This window comes from Lithobates pipiens, unplaced genomic scaffold (genome assembly GCF_037356315.1).
Source record: "Lithobates pipiens isolate NorthernLeopardFrog02 unplaced genomic scaffold, aLitPip1_a1.2 Scaffold_22, whole genome shotgun sequence".
Classification (NCBI taxonomy): domain Eukaryota; kingdom Metazoa; phylum Chordata; class Amphibia; order Anura; family Ranidae; genus Lithobates; species Lithobates pipiens.
Window position 1 is genome coordinate 277,306,653 of NW_027507784.1, and position 21,059 is coordinate 277,327,711.

At 47.3% G+C, this 21,059-nt stretch overlaps 1 protein-coding gene across 1 annotated transcript in view; it reads left to right on the forward strand.

Annotated features, from left to right (window-relative positions):
* Positions 1 to 21,059, forward strand: part of LOC143924670 (cytochrome P450 2K1-like) — a 190,734-nt gene that overhangs the window by 91,557 nt on the left and 78,118 nt on the right. The window lies entirely within an intron of this gene.

The window sequence follows — 21,059 nt, forward strand, 5'->3', positions numbered from 1 at the left end:
AACCAGACCAATTTTCAGCTTTCGGTGCTCTCACATTTTAAATGACAATTACTCAGTCATGCAACACTGGACCTATATGAAATTTTTGTCCTTTTTTTCACACAAATGGAGCTTTCTTTTGGTGGTATTTAATCACCGCTGGGTTTTTTATTTTTTGTGCTATAAAAGAAAAAATACAGAAAATTCTGTAAAAAAATAGATTTTTCTTTGATCCGGTTATAAAATTTAGCAGATTAGTAATTTTTTCTTCATAAACTTTGGCCAAAATTTATACTACTACATATCTTTGGTAAAAATAAGTACAAATTGGTGGATATTATTTGGTCTTTTTGAAAGTTATAGAGTCCACAAGCTATGGTGCCAATATCTGAAAATTGATCACACCTGAAGTACTGGCGGCCTATTTCAATTCTTGAGACCCTAACATGCCAGAAAAGTACAAATACCCCCCAAATTACCCCTTTTTGGAAAGAAGACATTCCAAGGTATTTAGTAAGAGGCATGATGAGTTTTTTGAAGCTGCCATTTTTTCCCACAATTCTTTGCAATATCAAGATTTTTTTTACTTTTTTTTTTTTTTTTCACAAAATTGTCATATTATCAGTTTATTTCTCACACACAGCATATGCATACAACAAATTACATCCCAAAACACATTCTGCTATTACTCCCGAATACGGCGATACCACATGTGTGAGACTTTTACACAGTGTGGCCACATACAGAGGCCCAACATGCAGGGAGCACCGTCAGGCGTTCTGGAGCACCCAGGACAATTCTGACATTTCTCTCCTACATGTAAAAATCATCATTTATTTGCTAGAAAATTACATAGAATCCCAAAACATTATATATGTTTTTTTAGCAAACACCCTGGAGAATACAATCGAGGTGGTTGCAACTTTTTATCTCGCACGGTATTTGCGCAGCAATTTTTCGAATGCTTTTTTTTGGAAAAAAAACAGTTTTGTGCTTAAAAAAAAAAAACCACAGTAAAGTTAGCCCAATTTTTGCATAATGTGAAAGATGAAGTTACGCTGAGTAAATAGATACCCAACATGTCACTCTTCAAAATTGCACACGCTCGTTGAATGGCGCCAAACGTCGCTACTTAAAAATCCCCAAAGGCGACGATTTAATTTTTTTTTACTGGTTATATGTTTTGAGTTAAGGAGGAGGTCTAGGGCTAGAATTATTGCTCTCGCTCTAACGTTCGCAGCGATACCTCACATGTGTGGTTTGAACACCGTTTTCATATGTGGGCGGGACTTACGTATGCGTCCGATTCTGCATGCGAGCACATGGGGACAGGGGCGCTTTAAAAAAATAATAATTTTATTGTTCATTTTACTTTATTTATTTTAGTTTGACATTTTTTTTACCCAAAAATAAATTTTTTGATCACTTTTATTCCTATTACAAGGAATATAAACATCCCTTGTAATAGGAATATGGCATGACAGGTCCTCTTTACAGTGAGATATGGGGTCAATAAGACCCCACATCTCACCTCTAAGCTGGGAAGCCTGAAAAAAAAAAAAAAAAAAGATTCTGGCTTTGATCGTATTGGCGAGTCGGTAGAAGCAACGGAGGGCGGCGGAAGGGGGGGTGTCTATGGCTGGGTATTGCAGGGTATCACCGACTATGGCTGGGTGTCTCAGAGTATGACTGGGTATCTCAGAGTATGGCTGGGTATCTCAGAGTATGGCGTTGCAGAGTATTGCATTGCAGAGCATTGCAGGGTATTGGCAGGTGTTGCAGAGCATTGCAGAGTGTTGCAGGGTATTGGCGGGTGTTGCAGAGCATTGCAGAGCGTTGCAGGGTATTGGTGGGTGTTGCAGAGCATTGCAGAGCGTTGCAGGGTATTGGCGGGTGTTGCAGAGCATTGCAGAGTGTTGCAGAGCGTTGCAGGGTATTGGCGGGTGTTGCAGAGCATTGCAGGGTATTGCAGGGTGTTGCAGAGTATTGCAGGGTATTGCAGAGTGTTGCAGGGTATTGCAGGGTATTGCAGAGTGTTGCAGAGCGTTGCAGGGTATTGGCGGGTGTTGCAGAGATTGCAGGGTATTGCAGGGTGTTGCAGAGTGTTGCAGAGTATTGCAGGGTATTGCAGAGTGTTGCAGGGTATTGCAGGGTATTGCAGGGTATTGCAGAGTGTTGCAGAGTGTTGCAGGGGGTTGCAGGGTGTTGCAGGGTGTTGCAGGCTATTGCAGAGTAATGGCAGGGTATTGCAGAGTATTGCAGGGTATTGCAGAGTATTGCAGGGTATTGCAGGGTATTGCAGAGTATTGCAGGGTATTGCAGAGTATTGGCAGGGAATTAAGGGGTTAATTTTCAGTGAGCAGCGATGTGGGCACTGCAGATGCAGCCCACATCGCTGCTGACACCGATATCTCCCCCCTCCACTGTACCGATCGGGACAGAGAGGGGGAGGGAGGAACCGGCGTCATAACATAACGCCGGTTTGTTTACAAGTGATCACTCGGTCATTTGACGGAGCGATCACGTGGTAAACAGCCGCAATGAGCGGCCGTTTACCGTGATCCGTGATGCGCCGGGTCCTGTGGACCCGGTGGTCACGGATGCTCTCGAGTGCGCGCCCCAGGGGGCGCGTGAGAGCGGAATTCTGGGAGGACGTCATATGACGTCCTCTCAGAGTTAAACAACCGCCCTGTAGCCGTCATTCGGCTATGGGCCGGTTGTAAAGCGGTTAAGCCACAAGCTTTGAACTCGACTTGACTACGTTGGCCAGTGTGGCAGTTTTTGCACAATTTCGAATCCAAATCAGTTCTTATTTTGTCCAATTTTGAAGTTCAAACTTTACATGAACAAGGTGGACAGAGGTGGGCGAGGTGGACAGATCTATAACAAATCCACTACTAGGTTTTAAGAAACCCTCAATGAAGTTTCCGCCACTGCATACGAATGCAAGTGTGGCCACATTTGTACGACAAACTTTGAAAGACATAGCAAAATTGTCTAAAAGACATCATTACATTTCAAAGAAGATTTCTTTGGAAGAAAGAAAAGCATTAAAATCTCTATGCATGAATGACTCACTTATAACTAAACCCAGACAAGGGGGGCAATGTTGTCCTTATGGACAACATTGGATATAGACAAATGTGTCAGAAGATTCTCGACAACAATGAATGGTATAAAACCATTCATATTGGTTATATTGAAAAATCTAACCACCTTTTCAACAGATTTATTGATATGGCCCACAAGGGAGAAACGATCAACAAAAATCTGTATGACTTTGTGAGAGCGAGGCATCCTCGGATGCCTACGTTCTACAGTCTCCCTAAAATTCACAAAAATCCAAGCCACCCCACTGGGTGATCTATCGTATCAGGCAATGGCAGAATCTCAGAAAATTTAAGTAGGGTAATTGACACATATTTGCAACCTTTTGTCATCTCATTACCTTCCTTTATTAACGACACTATTCAATTCATCAGTTAAAGCTTCCTACTAATGCCATTTTGGCAACTATCGATGTTGAATCCTTATATTGCTCCATTTCACATGAGATGGGTCTCCTTGCCATACGGAATGTGTTGGAGCCGAATTTTCGATACGATAGGGATATTAACAATTTTATATTGGGAGGACTAAGTCATATCCTGTATAACAACTACTTTTCTTTTGCCGGCTCCCACTACCTACAGGTGCAGGGCATGTTGTGCCCCATCCTACCCCAATCTGTACCTGGGGGAGTGGGAGCGGTCCCTTCCCAGCAACGTGGGTCTCGTCGAGTATCTGGGCCATGTCAAAACGTGGCTCAGGTACATCGACGACATCTTTGTCATCTGGGAGGGTACTGGAGAGTCTCTGACTGAATTCTTGAATACACTAAACGTGAACGCTTTCAATCTAAAATTTATCATGTCGCACGATGTTAAATCTGTCACATTTTTGGATGCCAAAGTTGAACAAAATTGTCAGGGAAACCTAACCACTACTTTGTATAGAAAAGATACTGCAGGGAAAACAGTTCTCCATGCAGACAGTTTTCATCCCATGCCTTTAAAGAACTCTATTCCCTATGGACAGTATCTCCATCTACGTAGAAATTGCTCTACTGATACTTTGTTTAAAATTGAATTTGGAAAGCTTTAAAACCGCCTCCTTGATCGGGGTTATAGTCGTTGCAGTTTACGCGAGGCGTTTAACCGTACGATCAAACAGACACAAGAAACTTTATTAGTTAGATCCACTGTCGTTGAGAGAAAGAAGAAAAGAATGAAAATAATGTTACACGCATGATCATGCAGTTCTCTTTGCGGCATAAAGAGATTCCGAACATCATAGGTAGACATTGGTCAATTCTGACAGATGATGAAAAAGTGAAGGGTTTTATCCCTCCAATACCGGCTATCACCTTTAAATGGGCCTCCTCCCTCAAAGATAAACTTGTAAAACGCGAGTATCGGAAATCAAATAAAAAGCATTGCTCAGTTTTGGGCACTTTTCCTTGCGGACACTGTTCACATTATTCAGTTATTAAAAAAGAAAAAACTTTTACTCTTCCAAATGGTGAAATATTCACACCCAAACACTTTGTAAATTGCCAAACAAGTGGAATTATTTATTTGATGACCTACAAATGTGGGGCATTTTATGTAGGAAAAACGAAGCAAAAGTTTTGGTGCAGAGCATCAAAACACTTTTACAGTATGGAGATAGGTAACATCTATCTTCCCCTTGGAAGACACGTAGTCACTGTACATAACTATAGAATGCCTAAAGCCGCGTACACACGGGCGGACTGTCTGGCCAACTTAGTCCGTCGAAACACATTTCAGCGGACAGTCCGCTCGTGTGTGGGCTTCAGCTGACTTTTTCAGCGTGTAGTCTGGCGGACTAAGTATTTCGGAATTTCCATAATATTGTCCGTCAGACTTTGGTTTCAGCGGACAATCCGCTCGTGAGTAGGCTAGTTCGACAGACTAAGTATGGCGCATGCTCAGAAAGGATTTACACGGCGAAAGGTTGCATTGCTGTGTGTTGGACTTCCTATTTCTAGTCCCGTCGTACGTGCTGTACACGTCATCGCGCAAACTTTCGACGGACTGTTTTGCATCCGTGTGTGGTCAAGTCCGTTCATTCGAAAGTAGGACGGACTGTCCGTCGGATTGTCTGACGGACTAAGTTGGCCATACAGTCCGCCCGTGTGTACGCGGCTTTAGGTTGACTTCACCGCCCTCGATCGTGTACATATACCGATTGGAACAAAAAACTTCTACAAATCAAACAAAAATGGATTCATAGGCTCCAGGCTACAATGTACCCGGGCCTTAATGAATCTATTTCATTTGCACCCTTTTTGAAAGGCTACAGCTCTGGCAAGACGAGCTAGCATGGAAACGGGCTTCAATTTAACAGTTTAGTTAAATTTGGTTCTCTTCAGCTGTGATGTTGAGAACCAGTTGAGGGCTTTTGTGACAGCCAGAGGGGAAACCCATTTCCTGAATGGGGTGTGGGTATTAGTAACCCTTATGGTGCACAATTAATGCCTTCTTTAATAAAATGAAAGATTCAATTTATGGAATCATAAATTGTACTATATATATATATGCCCAGTTTATAATGCTGGCTTTGTCTTTCCATGGCTGTAATTTTGCCTTCTATTCTCTCATATATTCTCTATTACAAATATGTTAATTGTTTTGTTCAGCATCTTATGAAATAGTGCAGTGGGTGTTTTTTTGCCCATACCAATTTAGTGTATTGTTGAGAGATGTTGCCATGTTTAAAGCATTGGGCTAAATATCAATATCAAAAACATTTGTAAACACATAGCTGATGTATGATTATAACATGTTTTTTATGAAAGGAATTTTCTTTATTTTTTTTCAATTTTTTTTTAGGTCCTCCCTGATCCGTTGCTGCGTCCTTGTCCTGGTCTCCTATGGGGGGTGCGGCCTGGGATCGTTGCATAGTCTCACGGCACGGGGGAGAGTGGGAGGTGGGTTTACCCAAGGCCTCCCTGGTCCATGCAGCCTGCTTTATGGCTGTGTGGTTTTTCTATCCCGTGCCGGTGTGGTAAAATTTCCTGCGACCCGTGAATTTCGCTCACCCCGTCACTTCCGGTGCGGCTCCGTCACTGTAACAGCTGACGGCGGGCCTTTACTGTGCATGCGCCAAGTCCGTGATCTTAACGGCGCATGCGCAAGAGCTTTATTTACGCGGTGGTTAAAAATTATACTCAGAGACTTGCGGGTGGGCGGGTGGAGCTGAACAGATGCTTAGAACGTCAGCAGCAGCCCCGCCCACCCCACTAACATGCCCCTGAATCTTAAGCGGTGGTTAAAAATTATACTCAAGTGGGCGGAGACTTGCGGGTGGGCGGGCGGAGCTTATGGTGAAGAAAAATTATGGCTTCAGCTGCTATTAACAGCAATCGCGCATGCGCGGGATCTTTTCTTATGGTGAAGAAAAATTATGGCTTCAGCTGCTATTATCAGCAATCGCGCATGCGCGGGATCATTGTTTACTGATCAGAAAAATTATGCACTCAAGCACATTCTTATTGGTGATGAAAATTGATAGACTTGGGCGGGCGATGGCTTTATTATATCATCGGCAGCACCAATATGTATAGTATTTTTTTAACCACTTGCTTACTGGGCACTTAAACCCCTCTCCTGCCCAGACCAATTTTCAGCTTTCAGCGCTGATGCACTTTGAATGACAATTGCGTGGGCATACAACACTGTACCCAAATGAAATTTTTATCATTTTTTTCCCACAAATAGAGCTTTCTTTTGGTGGTATTTAATTACAGCTGGGAGTTTTATTTTTTGCTAAACAAACAAAAAAAGATGCAAAAAAAAAAAAAATCATGTTTAATAGTTTGTTATAAAATTTTGCAAACGGGTCATTTTTCTCCTTCATTGAAGTGTGCTGATGAGGCGGCACTGATAGGCTGCACTGGTGGGCACTGATAGGCTGCACTGGTGGGCACTGATGGGCTGCATTGGTGGGCACTGATAGGCTGCATTGGTGGGCACTGATAGGCTGCACTGGTGGGCACTAATAGGCATAGTTAAGGCGGCACTAATAGGCACAGATAAGGCGGCACCGATGGGCACAGATAAGGCGGCACTGATGGGCACAGATAAGATGGCACAGATGGGTGGCACAGATGGGTGGCACGGATGGGCACTGATAGGTACCACTGATAGATGGGACTGATGGGCACTGATAGGTGGCACTGATAGGTGGCTCTGATAGGTGGCACTGCTGGGCACTGATGGGCGGCACTGCTGGGCACTGGTAGATGACACTGATGGGCACGGATATGTGGCACTGGGGTGCAGCACCTTTGTTGAGGCAGATTGTGGGCACTGTGGGCACTGCTGGGTGGCACTGTGGGCACTGCTGGGTGGCACTGTGGGCACTTACTGTTTATTAATGTGGCACTGGCAGGGGGCAGGTGGGCACTGGCAGGGGGCAGGTGGGCACTAGCAGGGCTGGCCGTGATCGGGACTGATGTCCCGATCACGGCCGCCGGTGATCGGCTTTTTTTTTTCTCCTCGCGCTGTCAGCGCAAGGAGGAATAATAGCCGATTACCGGCTCCGTAATATCACATGATCAGCTGTCATTGGCTGACAGCTGATCACGTGATAAGGGGTCGGGATCGACCCCTTGCACGGATCGGTGATCAGTGCGTTTAGGGCACAATGCCTGCATTTGGGGACAGTGTGTGCATTTGGGGCACAATGCCTGCGTTTGGGGACAGTGTGTGCGTTTGGGGCACAATGCGGCAAACACCACCTCACTGTGACTAGAAATCGCCGCCTCACTGTGCCCAGCAAACACCCCGCTGTGCCCAGCGAACACCGCCTCACCGTGCCCAGCAAACCCTGGCTCACTGTGCCCTTCAAACGCAGCCACTGTGCCCATAAATTGCCGCCACTGTGCTATCAAACACAGCCACTGTACCCATCAATTGCTGCCAGATTGTCAAGCCGTAGCTGTGCTCCCTGGGGATATGCTGATCACCCATCTGTGCTGCTGGAGGGAGCCCAGATGGGCATAAATGAGGGACCTGCATGTCATGGTAAGTGAGACCATCCCATATCCCACTCCATCTTTCCCCAGAACAGGGACCCCCTTCCAACCCCCCCCCCCCAGGAGAGGGAACCCCTCCCCCCCTCTGAGGACCCCCTCCCCCCAAGACAGAGACCCCCTTCTCCCCCCTGAGGACAGGGAAACCTTCTCCCCCCTTAGGACAGGGACCCCCTTCTCTCCTGAGGACAGGGACCCCCTTCTCTCCTGGGGACAGGGACCCCATTCTCTCCTGGGGACAGGGACCCCCTTCTCTCCTGTGGACAGGGGCCCCCTTCTCTCCTGGGGACAGGAACTCCATCTCCCCTGGGAACGGGGACTTCATCTCACCTAGGGACCCCATCTGCCCTGGGGATCAGGACCCCACCTCCCCTAAGAACAGGAACCTGATCACCCTGTGTGCGCCAACCTCACTGCCCTGCCAGCCATGTGTCCTGTGTGAGGGGCCTCCTGTGACAGCTCTTATAAGGACTTCACCCCACTGTGTCATCCCCCTACATGACTGATCCCTCTGTGTCCAAAACTTACACGGGGAACCCCTCTGTTTGCTCCCCCTACATGTCTGCATACTCTGACCACCCCCTGTACCATTTCCACATCCACTGACTGCCTCCTGTATCCTGTGCACATGTTCCGACCCCCTCTTGTACCATGTCTGTAGCCTCTAGCCACCTCCTGTGTCCTGTCTGCAATCTCTGACTATCTCTTGTCTTTTAACGTGTCTGCAGTCTCTTAGGGGGAGTCTGGAGAGGAATCAAGAGTGAGAGCACCGCCAGGATTGGGATTACGCGAGGAGTCAGATGTGTATGGACTGTGGAGAAGAGACTATAGAATAAAAACCAGAAGCACCAACCTGGAGCCGTCTAACTGAGCCCTGCACGCTGCACTGGAGAGGAGGTCAGTGACAAGAGGGCACTCATATAAAGGTTTCCCATCATCTCAGTAACACCCCCCCCCCCCTAGTGTATTCACTCTGCGGAAGGTGGTCTCTGGTCACCAGAGTTCCCCCACCCCCCCCATAACATTTCCCGGCATTCCCCTTTACATCAGAGTCCGCAGGATTCTTCCCCAAGGCAAAGGAAAATGCTACAGAGCATGATCTAAGGAGGAACTCTGATGTAAGGGGTGCTCTGGTCACCAGAGACCACCTTATATCAGAGTCCACTGCATTCCCATTTACATCAGAGTTCCCACTTACATCAGGGTCTGCAGCATTGCCCTTTGCATCAGGGTTCGCAGAGTTCCCCCTGTTAGATTAGAAGGGATGGAGGCCCAGAGACATGTCCAGAGTACACAGAGGATACATGGGATAGATTAGAAGGGATGGAGGCCCAGAGACATGTCCAGAGAACACAGAGGATACATGGGATAGATTAGAAGGGATGAAGGCCCAGAGACATGTCCAGAGTAGGGATGAGCTTCGTGTTCGAGTCGAACATACGTTCGACTCGAACATCAGCTGTTCGCCCGTTCGGCGAATTCCGAACGTTATGGGCCGTTCGCACCAAATTCATGTGGCGCTCACAGCCCACAATGCACTGTGATGGCGCAGTGCATTGCTGGCTCATGATTGGCCAAGCATGCACTGTGACCCCACATGCTTGGCCAATCACAGCGCCGGCAGCGAGGAGAGCCATGATTGGCCACAGGCAGGATGCCTGTGGCCAATCATAGCTCAGGCTGTGTAGTACACGCCCCACACTATATAAGGCCGCCAGCGTGGCGGCCTTGTGTAGTGTGTTGGCATCTGTAGCAGTTAGTGGGTGTTCTGTGTACCTTCAACACAGTATACACCGATTGTTATCGGCCGATTTTACGTTCTTGCTCTTCTGTAGTGGTTGTTGTCTGCGTGCCCTGACCGCAGTATACACCGCTATATTCACCTATATATCTAGCGATATATCTATCTTTTATAATAGAGCTTGCAGTCAGTGTTAGGAGATTGTGCGTGCTGTCTGCCTTCTCTGAACGCAGTATACACCGCTATATCCACCTATATAGCTAACTATCTTGCTCGGTTCGGTTCGCACCAGAACTTTCGAATGGACCCCAAATTCGTACGAACGTTAGAACCCCATTGAAGTCTATGGGACTCGAACGTTCAAAATGAAAAGTGTTATGTGTGTAATTTTAATGGCTAATATGCAAGATACTGTCCTAAAAGGGGTTTGGGGACCTGGCTCCTGCCTCAGGGGACATGGGTCAATGCAAAAAAATCTTTTAAAAACGGGCGTTTTGGCGGGAGCACTGATTTTAATGACGATTAAAGTGAAAAAAAAAGTGAAATATTCCTTTAAATATCGTGCCGGGGGGGGGGGGGGGGGGTGTCTGTAGTATGCCTGTGAAGTGCCACGTGTTTCCCGTGTTTAGAACAGTCCCTGCACAAAATGACATTTAACGGAAATAACATCATTTAAAGCTGCTTGCGGTTTTAATGTTATATCTGGTTCCTGCAATATGGTTGAAAATCATTGAGAAAAATGGCATGGGTAGCCCTCCCTGCCCATTACCAGCCCCTTTGGGTCTTGTACGCATATTAAGGGGAACCCCGTACCCATATTAAAAAAAGGAAATACGTGTGGCCCCCAGGCCCTATATACTCAGAACAGCAGTATACAGGCGGTGCAAACAAGACAGGGACTGTGTAGGTTTGTTGTGTTAAGTTGAATCTGTTTGTAATTTTCAACTGATACATTTTTAAAGTGTAGCTCCAGTCAAAAAAACTATTTTAAGCTTTTTGGAAAACATAGGGAAGGGTTATCACCCCTGTATAATTTGTTTTGCCGTCCGTCTTTTTCAGAGCACGCAGACAGCACGCACAATCTCCTACCGCTGACTGCAAGCTCTATTTAAAACGAGCAAGATATTTAGCTATATAGGTGGATATAGCGGTGGATATAGCGGTGTACAGGGCTCGAGTCCTGCGGGAACGCATGGGAACGGCGTTCCCGTACTATTTCCACAACGGGAACGCCGTTCCCATTAGCAGCCGGAGGAGCCTGCTGCTCGTGCGTAGCCCGCCGCTCCTCTGCCGCCCGAGTCAGTGACTGGTTGCTAGGCTAGGGCCGCTCCGCGTCTAGCAACCGGTCACATGACATCGGCCGTACACGCGGGCACGCACTGGAGTCAGTGCGCATGCGCCCTCCAGCGCAGCCAGCGGCAGACACACGCCGCTGGCATACGGACTGTCTCCTCCCTCCCCTCTACCCAGTTCTATCCCGAGCGAGAAGACTAGTAAACCAGGTTAGTCACTCAATACTCTGCAATACTCTGCATTACCCCGCAAATACTCTGCATTACCCCGCCAATACTCTGCATTACCCCGCCAATACTCTGCATTACCCCTCCGCCAATACTCTGCATTACCCCTCCGCCAATACTCTAAATTACTCTGCCAATACTCTAAATTACTCTGCCAATACTCTGCATTACTCTGCCAATACTCTGCATTACTCTGCATTACTCCGCCCATACTCTGCATTACTCCGCCCATACTCTGCATTACTCCGCCCATACTCTGCATTACTCCGCCCATACTCTGCATTACTCCGCCCATACTCTGCATTACTCCGCCAATACTCTGCATTACTCCGCCAATACTCTGCATTACTCCGCCAATACTCTGCATTACTCCGCCAATACTCTGCATTACTCTACCAATACTCTGCATTACTCTACCAATACTCTGCATTACTCTACCAATACTCTGCATTACTCTACCAATACTCTGCATTACTCCACCAATACTCCGCCAATACTCTGCATTACTCCGCCAATACTCTGCATTACTCTACCAATACTCTGCATTACTCTACCAATACTCTGCATTACTCTACCAATACTCTGCATTACTCCACCAATACTCCGCCAATACTCTGCATTACTCCACCAATACTCTGCATTACTCTACCAATACTCTGCATTACTCCACCAATACTCTGCATTACTCTACCAATACTCTGCATTACTCCACCAATACTCCGCCAATACTCTGCATTACTCCGCCAATACTCTGCATTACTCCACCAATACTCTGCATTACTCCACCAATACTCTGCATTACTCTACCAATACTCTGCATTACTCCACCAATACTCTGCATTACTCCACCAATACTCTGCATTACTCCACCAATACTCCGCCAATACTCCACCAATACTCCGCCAATACTCTGTATTACTCCACCAATACTCTGCATTACTCTACCAATACTCTGCATTACTCTACCAATACTCTGCATTACTCCACCAATACTCTGCCAATACTCTGCATTACTCCACCAATACTCCGCCAATACTCTGCATTACTCCACCAATACTCCGCCAATACTCTGCATTACCCCGCCAATACTCTGCATTACCCAATACTCTGCAATACCCCGCCAATACTCTGCATTACTCTGCCAATACTCTGCATTACTCCAACAATACTCTGCATTACTCCAACAATACTCTGCATTACTCCAACAATACTCCGCCAATACTCTGCATTACTCCACCAATACTCTGCATTACTCCACCAATACTCTGCATTACTCCACCAATACTCTGCTATACCCTGCCAATACTCTGCAATACATAACCTGCCGATACTTACTCTGCAATACTTACCCTGCCAAGACTCTGCAATACTTACCCTGCAATGCCCTGCCAATAATCTGCAATACCCAGCAGTAATCTGCCATACCCTGCCAATACTCTGCAATACCTTGCCAATACTTATCCTGCCAATATTCTGCAATACCCTGCCAATACTTACCCTGCCAATACATATTCTGCTAATACCCAGCCATACCCATCCATGCTCAGCCAAAATATTATTGGGGGAGATGACGTGGATATTACAGTAGGGGAGATGTATATTGCAGTGGGGACTATATGGTGGTGACATTTTTCACAGGTTTTTGCAAATTTATTATTTGCTGATCCGAAAAAAGATCCGATCTGTGACTCAGATCCAAGGAATGATCCGATCCATGAGTTTTTTGATCCGTTGCCAATAATCTTGCACGGCAAGGGCAACGTTATTCCAGTTTGTGTGATATTTTCTAATTTGCTGTATTTGAATTTGGAACAGGGTGTATTTGTGTTAGAAATTCCCTGCGAGGGAAAGATCATCAACCATTGTGTTGATTATTCTGTTTGACAAGTTAACTTATTTTGTATTTGTAAACTGGCACTTTACTATATATGTACTGTATTTTCTGTGAAATATATATGCATATGAGCGTACCTTTATTTATTTATTTATTTTTTTGGTGGGGGAGTGGATCTTGGGTGAGAGTTCCCACACTTTTTTCCCCAGCACTTGACCCCTGGCGGTGTATACTGCGTTCAGAGCACGCAGACAGCACGCACAATCTCCTAACACTGACTGACAGCTCTATTTAAAACAAGCAAGATAGTTAGCTATATAGGTGGATATAGCGGTGTATACTGCGTTCAGAGAAGGCAGACAGCACGCACAATCTCCTAACACTGACTGCAAGCTCTATTATAAAAGATAGATATATCGCTAGATATATAGGTGAATATAGCGGTGTATACTGCGGTCAGGGCGTCAGGGGGTCAGGGGGTGTTGTAAGTGCGTTGGGACCCTACAGGTTAAAGGACCACATAAAAGCTTCAGATGGAAACCGGTGGCAAGAAAGCGCCCTGAGGCGATTAAGTTCGCATAGGTAGCGCTATACAAGTCATTCATTCACATTCATTCATTCATTCATTCACATTCATTCATTCATTCATTCACAGACAACAACCACTACAGAAGAGCAAGAACGTAAAATCGGCCGATAACGATCGGTGTATACAGTGTTGAAGGTACACAGAACACCCACTAACTGCTACAGATGCCAACACACTACACAAGGCCGCCGCGCTGGCGGCCTTATATAGTGTGGGGCGTGTACTACACAGCCTGAGCTATGATTGGCCACAGGCATCCTGCCTGTGGCCAATCATGGCTCTCCTCGCTGCCGGCGCTGTGATTGGCCAAGCATGTGGGGTCACAGTGCATGCTTGGCCAATCATGAGCCAGCAATGCACTGCGCCATCACAGTGCATTGTGGGCTGTGAGCGCCACATGAATTTGGTGCGAACGGCCCATAACGTTCGGAATTCGCCGAACGGGCGAACAGCTGATGTTCGAGTCGAACGTATGTTCGACTCGAACACGAAGCTCATCCCTACTCTGGACATGTCTCTGGGCCTTCATCCCTTCTAATCTATCCCATGTATCCTCTGTGTTCTCTGGACATGTCTCTGGGCCTCCATCCCTTCTAATCTATCCCATGTATCCTCTGTGTACTCTGGGCATGTCTCTGGGCCTCCATCCCTTCTAATCTAACAGGGGGAACTCTGCGAACCCTGATGCAAAGGGCAATGCTGCAGACCCTGATGTAAGTGGGAACTCTGATGTAAATGGGAATGCAGTGGACTCTGATATAAGGTGGTCTCTGGTGACCAGAGCACCCCTTACATCAGAGTTCCTCCTTAGATCATGCTCTGTAGCATTTTCCTTTGCCTTGGGGAAGAATCCTGCGGACTCTGATGTAAAGGGGAATGCCGGGAAATGTTATGGGGGGGTGGGGGAACTCTGGTGACCAGAGACCACCTTCCGCAGAGTGAATACACTAGGGGGGGGGGGTGTTACTGAGATGATGGGAAACCTTTATATGAGTGCCCTCTTGTCACTGACCTCCTCTCCAGTGCAGCGTGCAGGGCTCAGTTAGACGGCTCCAGGTTGGTGCTTCTGGTTTTTATTCTATAGTCTCTTCTCCACAGTCCATACACATCTGACTCCTCGCGTAATCTCAATCCTGGCGGTGCTCTCACTCTTGATTCCTCTCCAGACTCCCCCTAAGAGACTGCAGACACATTAAAAGACAAGAGATAGTCAGAGATTGCAGACAGGACACAGGAGGTGGCTAGAGGCTACAGACATGGTACAAGAGGGGGTCGGAACATGTGCACAGGATACAGGAGGCAGTCAGTGGATGTGGAAATGGTACAGGGGGTGGTCAGAGTATGCAGACATGTAGGGGGAGCAAACAGAGGGGTTCCCCGTGTAAGTTTTGGACACAGAGGGATCAGTCATGTAGGGGGATCACACAGTGGGGTGAAGTCCTTATAAGAGCTGTCACAGGAGGGCCCTCACACAGGACACATGGCTGGCAGGGCAGTGAGGTTGGCGCACACAGGGTGATCAGGTTCCTGTTCTTAGGGGAGGTGGGGATCCTGTCCTAAGGGGGGAGAAGGTTTCCCTGTCCTCAGGGGGGAGAAGGGGGTCTCTGTCTTGGGGGGAGGGGTCCTCAGAGGGGGGGAGGGGTTCCCTCTCCTGGGAGGGGGGGTTGGAAGGGGGTCCCTGTTCTGGGGAAAGATGGAGTGGGATATGGGATGGTCTCACTTACCATGACATGCAGGTCCCTCATTTATGCCCATCTGGGCTCCCTCCAGCAGCACAGATGGGTGATCAGCATATCCCCAGGGAGCACAGCTATGGCTTGACAATCTGGCAGCAATTGATGGGTACAGTGGCTGTGTTTGATAGCACAGTGGCGGCAATTTATGGGCACAGTGGCTGCGTTTGAAGGGCACAGTGAGCCAGGGTTTGCTGGGCACGGTGAGGCGGTGTTCGCTGGGCACAGCGGGGTGTTTGCTGGGCACAGTGAGGCGGCGATTTCTAGTCACAGTGAGGTGGTGTTTGCCGCATTGTGCCCCAAACGCACACACTGTCCCCAAACGCAGGCATTGTGCCCCAAACGCACACACTGTCCCCAAACGCAGGCATTGTGCCCTAAACGCACACACTGTCCCCAAACGCAGACATTGTGCCCATATTCTGCTGATTTAATAAATACACTGCATATTCTGATTAACCACTTGAGACCCGCGCTATAGCCGAATGACGGCTACAGCGCGGATCTCCTTTTCCGGGACGACGTCAATAGACGTAGTCCCGTGCACGAGCGGCCTGCGCGCCCCCTGAGGGGCGCGCGCGGCGTGCTCTGTGATCGGCGAGTCTATGAGACTCGCCTGATCACCGATCCGTGCAAGGGGTCGATCCCGACCCCTTATCACGTGATCAGCTGTCAGCCAATGACAGCTGATCATGTGATATAACGGAGCCGGTAATCGGCTATTATTCCTCCTTGCGCTGACAGCGCGAGGAGAAAAAAAAAAAGCCGATCACCGGCGGCCATGATCGGGACATCAGTCCTGATCACGGCCAGCCCTGCTAGTGCCCACCTGCCCCCTGCCAGTGCCCACCTGCCCCCTGCCAGTGCCACATTAATAAACAGTAAGTGCCCACAGTGCCACCCAGCAGTGCCCACAGTGCCACCCAGCAGTGCCCACAGTGCCCACAATCTGCCTCAACAAAGGTGCTGCACCCCAGTGCCACATATCCGTGCCCATCAGTGTCATCTACCAGTGCCCAGCAGTGCCGCCCATCAGTGCCCAGCAGTGCCACCTATCAGAGCCACCTATCAGTGCCACCTATCAGTGGCCATCAGTCCCATCTATCAGTGGTACCTATCAGTGCCCATCCGTGCCACCCATCTGTGCCACCCATCTGTGCCACCCATCCGTGCCATCTTATCTGTGCCCATCAGTGCCGCCTTATCTGTGCCCATCGGTGCCGCCTTATCTGTGCCTATTAGTGCCGCCTTAACTATGCCTATCAGTGCCCACCAGTGCAGCCTATCAGTGCCCACCAATGCAGCCCATCAGTGCCCACCAGTGCAGCCCATCAGTGCCCACCAGTGCAGCCTATCAGTGCCGCCTCATCAGCGCACTTCAATGAAGGAGAAAAATGACCCGTTTGCAAAATTTTATAACAAACTATTAAACATGATTTTTTTTTTTTTGCATCTTTTTTTGTTTGTTTAGCAAAAAATAAAACTCCCAGCTGTAATTAAATACCACCAAAAGAAAGCTCTATTTGTGGGAAAAAAATGATAAAACTTTCATTTGGGTACAGTGTTGTATGCCTGCGCAATTGTCATTCAAAGTGCATCAGCGCTGAAAGCTGAAAATTGGTCTGGGCAGGAGGGGGGTTTAAGTGCCCAGTAAGCAAGTGGTTAAAAAAATACTATACATATTGGTGCTGCCGATGATATAATAAAGCCATCGCCCGCCCGAGTCTATCAATTTTCATCACCTATCAGAATGTGCTTGAGTGCATAATTTTTCTGATCAGTAAACAATGATCCCGCGCATGCGCGATTGCTGATAATAGCAGCTGAAGCCATAATTTTTCTTCACCATAAGAAAAGATCCCGCGCATGCGCGATTGCTGTTAATAGCAGCTGAAGCCATAATTTTTCTTCACCATAAGCTCCGCCCGCCCACCCGCAAGTCTCCGCCCACTTGAGTATAATTTTTACCACCGCTTAAGATTCAGGGGCATGTTAGTGGGGTGGGCGGGGCTGCTGCTGACGTTCTAAGCATCTGTTCAGCTCCGCCCGCCCACCCGCAAGTCTCCGAGTATAATTTTTTACCACCGCGTAAATAAAGCTCTTGCGCATGCGCCGTTAAGATCACGGACTTGGCGCATGCGCAGTAAAGGCCCGCCGTCAGCTGTTACAGTGACGGAGCCGCACCGGAAGTGACGGGGTGAGCGAAATTCACGGGTCGCAGGAAATTTTACCACACCGGTGGCGGTCACAGAATGCCGCCGGATGCTGGGGTGTTGGCATTGCGCGTGCGCAGTGTGGCCGGCTGACTGCGGGGATTGCAGGGATGTGACGCGTGCGCATTGTCCTCCATCATAGAGATGGTGGCTTGCGCACACGCAGCGGAGCCGCGTCATTTCCCGGGGTGGCGGCGGCTCAGCACATGCGCGGCGCACACCTCTGACATCACGCTGGTTGCCTCGGCCACGTCTGTGGTTTCCGGGACACTTCCTGTCTTCCGGAACGCCGGGGAGATCACGGACTGGCCGCATTCCGCGGCCACGTGGTCTCCACAGCGGAATGGAAAGGGGTCTGGACCATACACACCTGCCATCAGTCTAATTAATTGAGAGTAAGTTAAATATCACTGATATCCAGCCGGGATCCTTCAGTTGATCCCTGACTGGAATGGTGGAAACATTGCCTGAATAACACTGGGGTAAGGAGGTTTTTGCTGGGGGATTATGGAGATATATAGGTTATATATAACTTATAAATTATAACATGTATTCTATTGATGTTTGCTACCTAGACTTGAGGCACTACATGCTCCAAAAGTCTATTTAGATATTGCGACACACTACAGGTATCTGTTTATTATAATCATTTTTTTTTTTTTATTTCATCACGTTTTGGCACATTGAAAGTTTTATGAGTATTTCATATTTTGCAACAGCGCTTTTACACACATTTTCACGTTTATTTTCTAGACAGGGCATTATTTAGCCCCAATTTAAAGTTACAATCACTGTTGTTTGAAATAGGTTTGAGTCAAACAACATCTATACATTGCACTATTTTCACCAGTTGAGACATTTAAATTTAAATATATATAGTTGGCACATACACAATAATAATAATAATTTCTTAAGTGACCCTATTTATTATATATTTTTTATTTACAGTACATATTTTCCAACTAATGATTTAGGGAAGATAATAATTTCCCCTCTTTCCTCTCTCCACTTCTCTCTTCCCCCTCCCCCTTTTCTCTTGCTTTGGATGGTTTTTGGCTAAATTTTATGTAATAAATTTTAGGTGTGTTGCCCCTGTCTTTCCTGTCTGGTGGAGGCCTTTTTTCTTGTGATCTCTTGTAGGCCCTGCGGGGGCCTCGTGGCCGCACTTTGTGCTTTCCCCTTTGGTGAGACCCCTGTTATTTGGACATGGTCAATGCCGCAACGGATTTTGGGACTACCTTTGAATGAGGAGGATGTTCTTTTAAAAAGTCTCTGGTCTTAAAACGCATCTATTTGATGAAACATGTAAATATGGGATATGTGTTTTATGTCCTTATATATCATTTTTGATAATTCACTATAATAAAAATTGTCCATTGTTGTATTAACAGAAATACAAAAAAAACCCTGAAGAAGACCATTATTTGTTCTGGGTTGAAATGCATTGGGGTATTTCCATACATAGAATGTCCGTTTAAGTGAGAAATATGGGAACACCATGTTAAAACATTCAAATTATTAATTGTCATGTAATAGGATTGTTGTATTTTTCATCAATATTTGCTTTCTGCGTGTACCAGAGCCTATATTTTATTCTTGATGTAACAATTTTTGTGATGTATGATCATCCTACCATTTTGTACTATTAAAAAATTATACTTTTTTTAAGTAAAGATGTTTTGCATCCCTCAAATTGCTGCTAAAAAACCCCATGGGGGGTTTATTTTTGAATTTTCTTTGAGTGTGCATGTCTGTCCTAACACAGCAATGTTATGCGGAGGTTGCAGGTGCAAAATTATTACTGTCCATGCTTTTATTTTATTTTTTATTTACCCAGAAACTGGATTTCCCCATTGAGAGGTGAATGATGTTTACTGATTATTGTCATGGTTATGCAATAGAGTTCGTCTGCTTACCTGTCTCCATGTGTTACTTTCTAGAGACCAGCCGACCCTCATCTGACTGCTTTTATAATCCATCCTCTGGCATGGCTCCACCCTAGCTCCTATCAGACAACTCTACATTAACCTGTGCACTGCAAGCCAATCCTGCTTATCAACCTTTGTGTGTTAGCTTCCTGTTACCTGCCATGTGCTCTTCTACTGTTTTCCGTTACCGACTTTGGCGTGTGCTTGACTATCCCTGTTTGCCTATGATCCTTACCTTTTGGCGTGTCCCCGACTATTCTTGTCTGCTTGTGGCCCGAGACCTTGGCTTTGTCCCTCACCATCCCTATCCTCCTGTTGCCTACTGTGGGTGTGAGCTGGGGGACCCTGGGGGTCGCGACCTGGAGCCAGTTGCAGCCAAGTCCATCCTCACCACTCGAGGCTCTGGTGAACACCTGCTGGCTCTTAGACTCCGCGTCTCAGGGAATCTTATGCTCTAACCCCGGTGGGATCCATCTTGGTGTTCTGGTGGCCCTGCCTTCCTATCACCTTGACCCCTGTCCACAGCAGTCAGCCGTAGGTTCCACAACCTTGCGGTGCACTCCTAATCCCTACGGTGTGCATCTGTCACCTGGGCTCTAGGTGACCTGACAGTTTGATCAGCCATGGACCTGGCTGACGTGCCGCTTCCTGCAGTCGATCCTTTGCAGGGCATAGTTCGGAAACTTGAAACCCAGGAATCTAATCAGACTCAGGTGATGCCATTCCTTCAAGATCTGGCTTCCCGCTTCGAGCAGCTACAGGCTTCCTTGGGGCCTGCAGCCTCAAGTACAGTCTGCGACTGCACCTATTGCACCAGTCGCATCCACGCATTCATTAGTGCTGCCGGCTCCGTCCCGTTTCTCTGGGGACTCCAAGGCCTGCAGGGGCTTCCTCAGCCAATGCACCATTCATTTTGAGCTCCAGCCTCAAAACTTTCTGTCTGACCGGGCAAAGGTAGCCTATATAATTTCCCTCCTCTCCGGTGAAGCTTTAGCCTGGGCTGCTCCCCTGTGGGAGAAAAATGATCCAGTGGTCTCCAGCCTGTCCAACTTCTTGAAACTCTTTCGCAATATCTTCGAGGAGCCAGCTCGGGTTTCTTCTGCGGCTAGTGCCCTTTTACGCCTTCGCCAAGAATCTTGTTCAGTGGGACAATATGCCCTTCAGTTCCGTATGCTTACAGCGGAATTGAGCAGAAACAATGAGGCCGTGGTCGCAACCTTTTTACATGGCCCCTCTGACCGAGTGAAGGACGAATTAGCAGGAAGAGCTATCCCCGCCGGTCTAGACAATGTAATTTCCTTATGCAATCAGATTGACATTCGTTTCCAGGAGAGGTCCTTAGAAAAAAGACGCCAGCACCCCCTAGGTCCTAGTCAGCCTGAGCTTTTTTCCCGTCACCCTGTGGAGCATCCTCTGTCTGCTGA